This window comes from Thamnophis elegans, chromosome 3 (assembly GCF_009769535.1).
Source record: "Thamnophis elegans isolate rThaEle1 chromosome 3, rThaEle1.pri, whole genome shotgun sequence".
Classification (NCBI taxonomy): domain Eukaryota; kingdom Metazoa; phylum Chordata; class Lepidosauria; order Squamata; family Colubridae; genus Thamnophis; species Thamnophis elegans.
Window position 1 is genome coordinate 148629865 of NC_045543.1, and position 6000 is coordinate 148635864.

At 45.3% G+C, this 6000-nt stretch overlaps 1 protein-coding gene across 2 annotated transcripts in view; it reads right to left on the reverse strand.

Annotated features, from left to right (window-relative positions):
• UBAP2 (ubiquitin associated protein 2) overlaps nucleotides 1-5018 on the reverse strand; it is a 138091-nt gene extending 133073 nt beyond the window's left edge. For both annotated transcript variants that reach the window (XM_032213384.1, XM_032213382.1), the window contains exon 1: nucleotides 4915-5018. The gene's annotated coding sequence lies outside the window, so the exon portion shown is untranslated. The remainder of the gene's footprint in view (nucleotides 1-4914) is intronic.
• Nucleotides 5019-6000: the final 982 nt, after the last annotated feature.

Below are 6000 nucleotides of genomic sequence, written 5' to 3' on the forward strand. Positions count from 1 at the left end.
ATGGTTGTAAGTCATGGATTATTGGTATTTAGCACAACAAATAGACTTTGGTAAACTTTCAATATATTTGAGATTTGGAGAAATCCTGACTTCTCCAATTATGCTTCAAATTATTGCATACATTTTTCATCCAGCATGCCTGGTACAGGGATATGTAGGGGGTGAGGTACAGATGTAGTACAGCTCAATCTAAAAGCTAGTTTGGCAAAAACAGAGAATGTCCTCTGAATAATTTCCCTAAAAGTAAGTCTAAAGTTGGACAGCTTCTTCCCAAGACTTAAAGAATGAAGCTGATATAAAACAATAGTCACTTGCTAAATAAAGAATTGGTGTCTGTCTAGATGTTACTAAAAATTTAACTGCAAAATACAAATACTGTATTCCCGTGTTGTTGTTTTTACTAAACTCACTTAAATAGAATTTTCACAGTATGTGATTCAAAATTAACACCACATAAAACAGCAACAAAAAACAATTTGCAGTTTATAGCAAGACTTTTAAATACTGGTGGAATAAAAAATTCTAAATCACTATTTCTTCCGCTATTCTACTTTAACAAGTGCATTTCTATAGTTTGGAGATTTATCATTGTAACTGTACTTCAAACAGACCAAAAAGGCATCCAATATTTGCTTGCTGTTTTATTTAAAAACAAAACAAAGACTCAGAATTTTGCAGAAAATACATAATAACACATCAAAAAATACTATGAAGAATTGATCAGAAACTAAACCAAATAACAGATTTTAAAGCAGGTTTGCAGATTTTTTTTGATCACTTTATTCTTACACCCCTTCTTTGGATGAAAGGGTGGGTGACAATTGTTTCAAAAGTCAAGGTGGGCCTTGCACTTCTCCAGCCAAAATTACCCCCTAAACCCATTGCTCATTTTAATTTCCTTTTCAATGCTCACTCAAATTAAGAGAAAAGCTGTGAATTGTTTAATACCAAGCAACTACCTTACTTAATTGTTTGTTTCCAACGCTCACTTAGAAGTGGAGACCAGTTAACCAGGAAATTCACTCCACAAGAAATACTAGTTTCAATTTTGCAGAATCATCTACTTTAGATATAAGCAACTTGTAAACACTTTGACTTAATTCACCTGTCCAGGACAGTAGTTCAATACCTGGAACACTCTTTCCTTCTGTTGCCCTCTGGATCAGTGTTTCCCAGCCATGGCGACGTGTGGACTTCAATCTCCAGAACCCTTCCTTCCTTCCCTCTCCGTTTCCTCCATCCCTCTATCTCTCCTCTTGCATGCATGACTGGCTAGGAGATTCCGAGAATCGAAATCCACAAATTTTAAAAGTTGCTCAAGTTGAAAAACATTAATCCTTGCTTTCAACCCAAGTCAATAGTTAAGGCAGAGGAGGAGAACTAGGACCAGAATATCTTCAGGATTGGACATACAGGCAGTCCTCGATGTATGACTACCAAAATTTCCACTGCTAAGCAGGACATTTGTTAAGCGGGTTTTGCCTCATTGAACGACCTTTTTGCCACAGTTGTTAAGTGAATCAATGCAGTTGTTAGCAACGTGGTTATTAAGTGAATCCAGCTTTCCCATTGGCTGGGCTGGTCAGATGGTCGCAAAAGGGGATCACATGGTCCCGGGACACTGAAACCGTAATAAATACATGCCAGATGCCAAGCCATGCCATTTTGATCATGTAATGCAATGGTGTGAGTGAAAAGGGGTCATAAGCCACTTTTTTCAGTGTTTCGGCCACTAAACAAATAGTTGTAAGTCGAGGACTACCTGTACACAGTTACTAAGGCTACTCTGCCAAATAGATTCAGCCATGCGCCCTAAAGTTAACCCTGGAAATTGCTTTTTTAACTCTCACAGGCCCAAGAAATGAGTCACTACTGTTACTAATTAGTCAACAAGAACAGACTTCAGAAACACAATAAGTTTATTTAAATTCTGTAAGTCTCCAGGAGTCACCTACCGGTAGTTAGGCAGCTTTTTATCTACAGGTAATCCTTGACTCAGGAGGGCCACAATTGAGCCCCAAATCTCTGTTGCTAAGTGAGACATTGGTTCAGTGAGGTTTTTTTTGTACCATTTTACGACCCAATGATTAGGAGAGTAACACGGTTGTTAAGTGAATTTGGCTTCACCATTGACTTTGCTTGTCAGAAGGACAAAATGAGATCATTTGACACTCCCCCAAAACACTGCAACTGTCATAAATATGAATCAGTTGTCAAATATCTGAATTTTGATCCCATAGCTATGGGGAGGCTGCAATGGTCTTAAGTGTGAAAAATGATCACTAAATGACCTGCTGTACCAGTAGTCCTCGACTTACAACAGTTCATTTAATTAACATTTAAAATTGCAACGGCACTGAAAAAAAGTGACTTATGAAGGTTTTCCATACTTATGACTTTTTCAGCATCCCCATGATGATCAAAAGCAAGATGCTTGGCCATTCGTTCATCTTTATGACGGCCGCAGTGTCCCGAGAGCACATTTTGTGACCTTCTGACAAGGAAAACAAATAGCGAAGCCAGATTCACTTAACAGCCGAATTACTAACTTATCAACTGCAGTGATTCACTTAACAACCCTGGCAAGAAAAGTCCTAAAATGGGGCAAAACTCACTGTACAAATGTCTCACTTAACAACAGATATGTTAGGCTCAATGGTGGTCATAAGTCAAGGACTATCTATACCTATATGTAGTACTGTATATACTCGAGTATAAGCCTAGTTTTTCAGCCCACTTTTTGGGCTGAAAAAAGCCGCCTCGGCTTATACTCGAGTCAGTGAAAAATTTGCCCGAAATGGAGGAGAAAAAGGGGCGGGGCCATGCCGCTGGGTGACACTCGTGAATGGCCCAGTGCCCCTGTGAGTTTCCCCTCCCTCTGTGTCAGTTTGCCGCGCAGCGCGCACCGCACCATCCCCCCTCCTCACGTTCTAATGTAATGCAGGGCTGTCTTACGATTCCCCTTCCTCCCCCTCCTGCCGCTCTGCAACGATGTCCCACCTCCTCCTTGTTATGGCAAGCAGCTACATAGCGATGTCCCACCTCCTCTGGTACAGTGATCCAATGATAGGAATCACTGTGCCGTGTGTCATAGGAGGCGGGACATCGCTCCCGCGGCTGTACGGGACATCATCATCACAGCGGGACATCAGCATCATGAGGTGAGTGAAGTATTTCATTGAATACACCGCTAGTTTACTGTTTTTCTTTGAAATAAATATTCAAAAACATTATTGGTATCTATTTTTATTCTTGAAATTTATCGGTAGCTGCTGCATTTCCCACCCTAGGCTTATACTCGAGTCAATAACTTTTCCAGTTTTTTTGTGGTAAAATTAGGTGCCTCGGCTTATATTCGGGTCGGCCTATACTCGAGTATATACGGTAAGTAAGTCCAAACTTAAGGACTTCTCTGGAAAAGAGCCAGATTGAAGACATTCTCCCACCAGAAGAGACACACAAAGCGAGCAAGGGAGGCGACAGGCAACCCTTTTGCCTCATGGAGACCCCAGGCTGTGCCAGGAAGGAAGGGAGGGGTAGGTGGGGATGGGCGACCCCTTGTCCCCAGCAGGAGGGGGGAGACGGGAGTCAATCCTGGGAAGGGAGCCAAGGGCGGCAGAGGCACCCACCCTGGGAAGGGATTGCTATCCTCCCAAAATAAAACTGGGCTTGAAGAAGGGGAAGCTGGGAGGGGGCACATTTTTGGATTTTCCATGGCAGATGCCAGGGCAGTGCGGCAAGGGGCCCCACGTAAACTTCTCGTCCACTCAAATAGATTGTAAGATATGGAATCGTAAACAAGAATTAAATGAAAGTACAAAGTGACCTCAAAAATGGGGGGGGGGCGCGGAGAGAGAGATTAGAGCCGCATAGGAATAGAATAATAAATAATAAATAAAAGTAAAAAGTGATCTCAAAAGTACGGGGGGGGGGGGGGGAGAATAGGGCGCCAGAGAAATGGAATAATAAATAATAAATACATGAAGAGTGATCTGGAGGGGAAGCAGAGAATAGGGTTGCATATAAATAAATGTAAAAAAGTGATCTCAAAAGGGGGGGGTGAATAGGTCAAAAAATGAAATAATAAATTAATAATAAAAGTAAAAAGTGATCTCAAAAGGTGGGGGGGGGAGAATAGGGCAACATAGAGAAATGGAATAAGAAGTTAATATTAAATAAAAGTGGAAAGTGACCCGGGAAAAAGGGGGGGGCAGAGATATGGGGGGGGGGCAGAAAAAGGGAATAATAAATCAATAATAAAAGTAGAAAGTGACCTGAAAAAGGGGGGGCAGAGAATACGGGGGGGGGGGGGGAGGTAATAAATTAATAAATAAAAGTAAATAGTGATCTCAAAAGGGAGGCAGAGAAATGGAGTAATAAATTAATAAATAAAAGTAGAAAGTGACCCCAGAAAACGGGGAGGGGGTGGGGAAGAAGGGGATTGACGACCCCCTTTGCTCCCCCCTCCGAAAATTTCACTTATTCTGCCTCTTTTTTGGAAAGGGGTGGGTGGGTGTTTAAACCAGGCAGCCCCCTTTGATAGGCCCCGTACCTGCTCAGCGCTGGGGAGCATGGGGAGTGTAGTCCGCGTGAGGGGAAAGTTCGGGAGGCCCCCCCCTCATGAAGGGGGGGGGTTGCCCCTAAAAAGTCTCCCTCAGGGGGTCGCGGGCCCGCCTCCTCCCCCCACCCCGCGAGGCTCCATTCTGAGGGGACGGAAAAAGGGGGGGGGGGCAGAGGCGCTTCTGAAGCCCCCACCCCACCCCCACCCCCGCTCGCCCACCGCCCTGAGGGGAGAGCGGGCGACCACCACCCCCCACCCCTCCGCCCGTTGCGCGGGCCCGCGGACAACCACCCCCCCCGCGCGCGCGGTCGCCCCCCCTCCCCACCGACGCCGCGGACGCGCGCGCTCGTTACCTGCCCAACGTGCTCACAAAGCGTCGGCGGCAGCACTGGCGGCGGCGGCGGCGGGCCCCCCCCCCACACGGTCACGTGATCTCCCTCCGCCTCCTCCCCGACGCGCGCGGCACGTGACCAAGCCGGAGGAAGGCGCGCGCTGCCCCCCCCCCTCCCGGTCTGGCCCGGCCCACTTCGCGTCGGCGCCTGCGCGGCAGCCTCACCGCCTCGCGCCGTCCTTCCTTTTTTCAGAATCCTCTCTCGGGGAAGTTCCCGGCTCGTTGTCACGTGACCCTGACCGAGGTGGACGAATAGCAATGGGGTGGGGGGGGGAGAAGGGAGGGGTATGACGGAGGGTAGTTGGGGGGCGGGGGGGCGGGAGTCTGTTGTTCCGGATTGGGGCTGCCCTAACACCGAACGATTGAGTAGCGAATCGGGAGGGCGGGAAGGGGAGGGGCCGGGTGACGTCACCAGCACGTGACCTCCACGACCAAAATAAAAAGGCGGGATCGGAGGGCGCCCTGAGGGAAAAAGTGATGGTGCGAAAGTCTTCTGGTTTTTTGTTGTTATTGTTGTTGTTAAAAAGGAGACTTTATCTCTACATTATGTAGCATAATTTGCTTCATTCGGTCAATTTATATAGCCATCCATCGCTTGGGTGACTTTGTACTAGGTACCAAATTAACACCCCCCCCAAAAAAGTAGCAAAATAACCGAAAATCAAACAAAAACCATTAAAAGACCCAAAAATATATATGTAGACAGAGAGAAATTATATATAAAATGTAATGTGTTATTTGTAATCCAACAAATAACAATCAATCAGCCCAACCTGCCTCATAAGGTTGATGTTTGTTTAATGATGTTTAATGAATTTATAGGCCGCCCCAATCCCAAAGGCTTACAACAATACATTTAAAAAATAGAAAAGTTAAAAACACAGAAAACATAAATTTAAAAAGACCCAACATACACCCAAGGTTTGTTGTGGAGAAAAGAGAGGAAGGACTAATTAGAAATGTTCACTGCCTTGAGTTATGATGATAATTTCCTTAACTGCAGTGACTCGTATAAAAAGGTCATAAAATTGGGCGCAGCTCATTAATG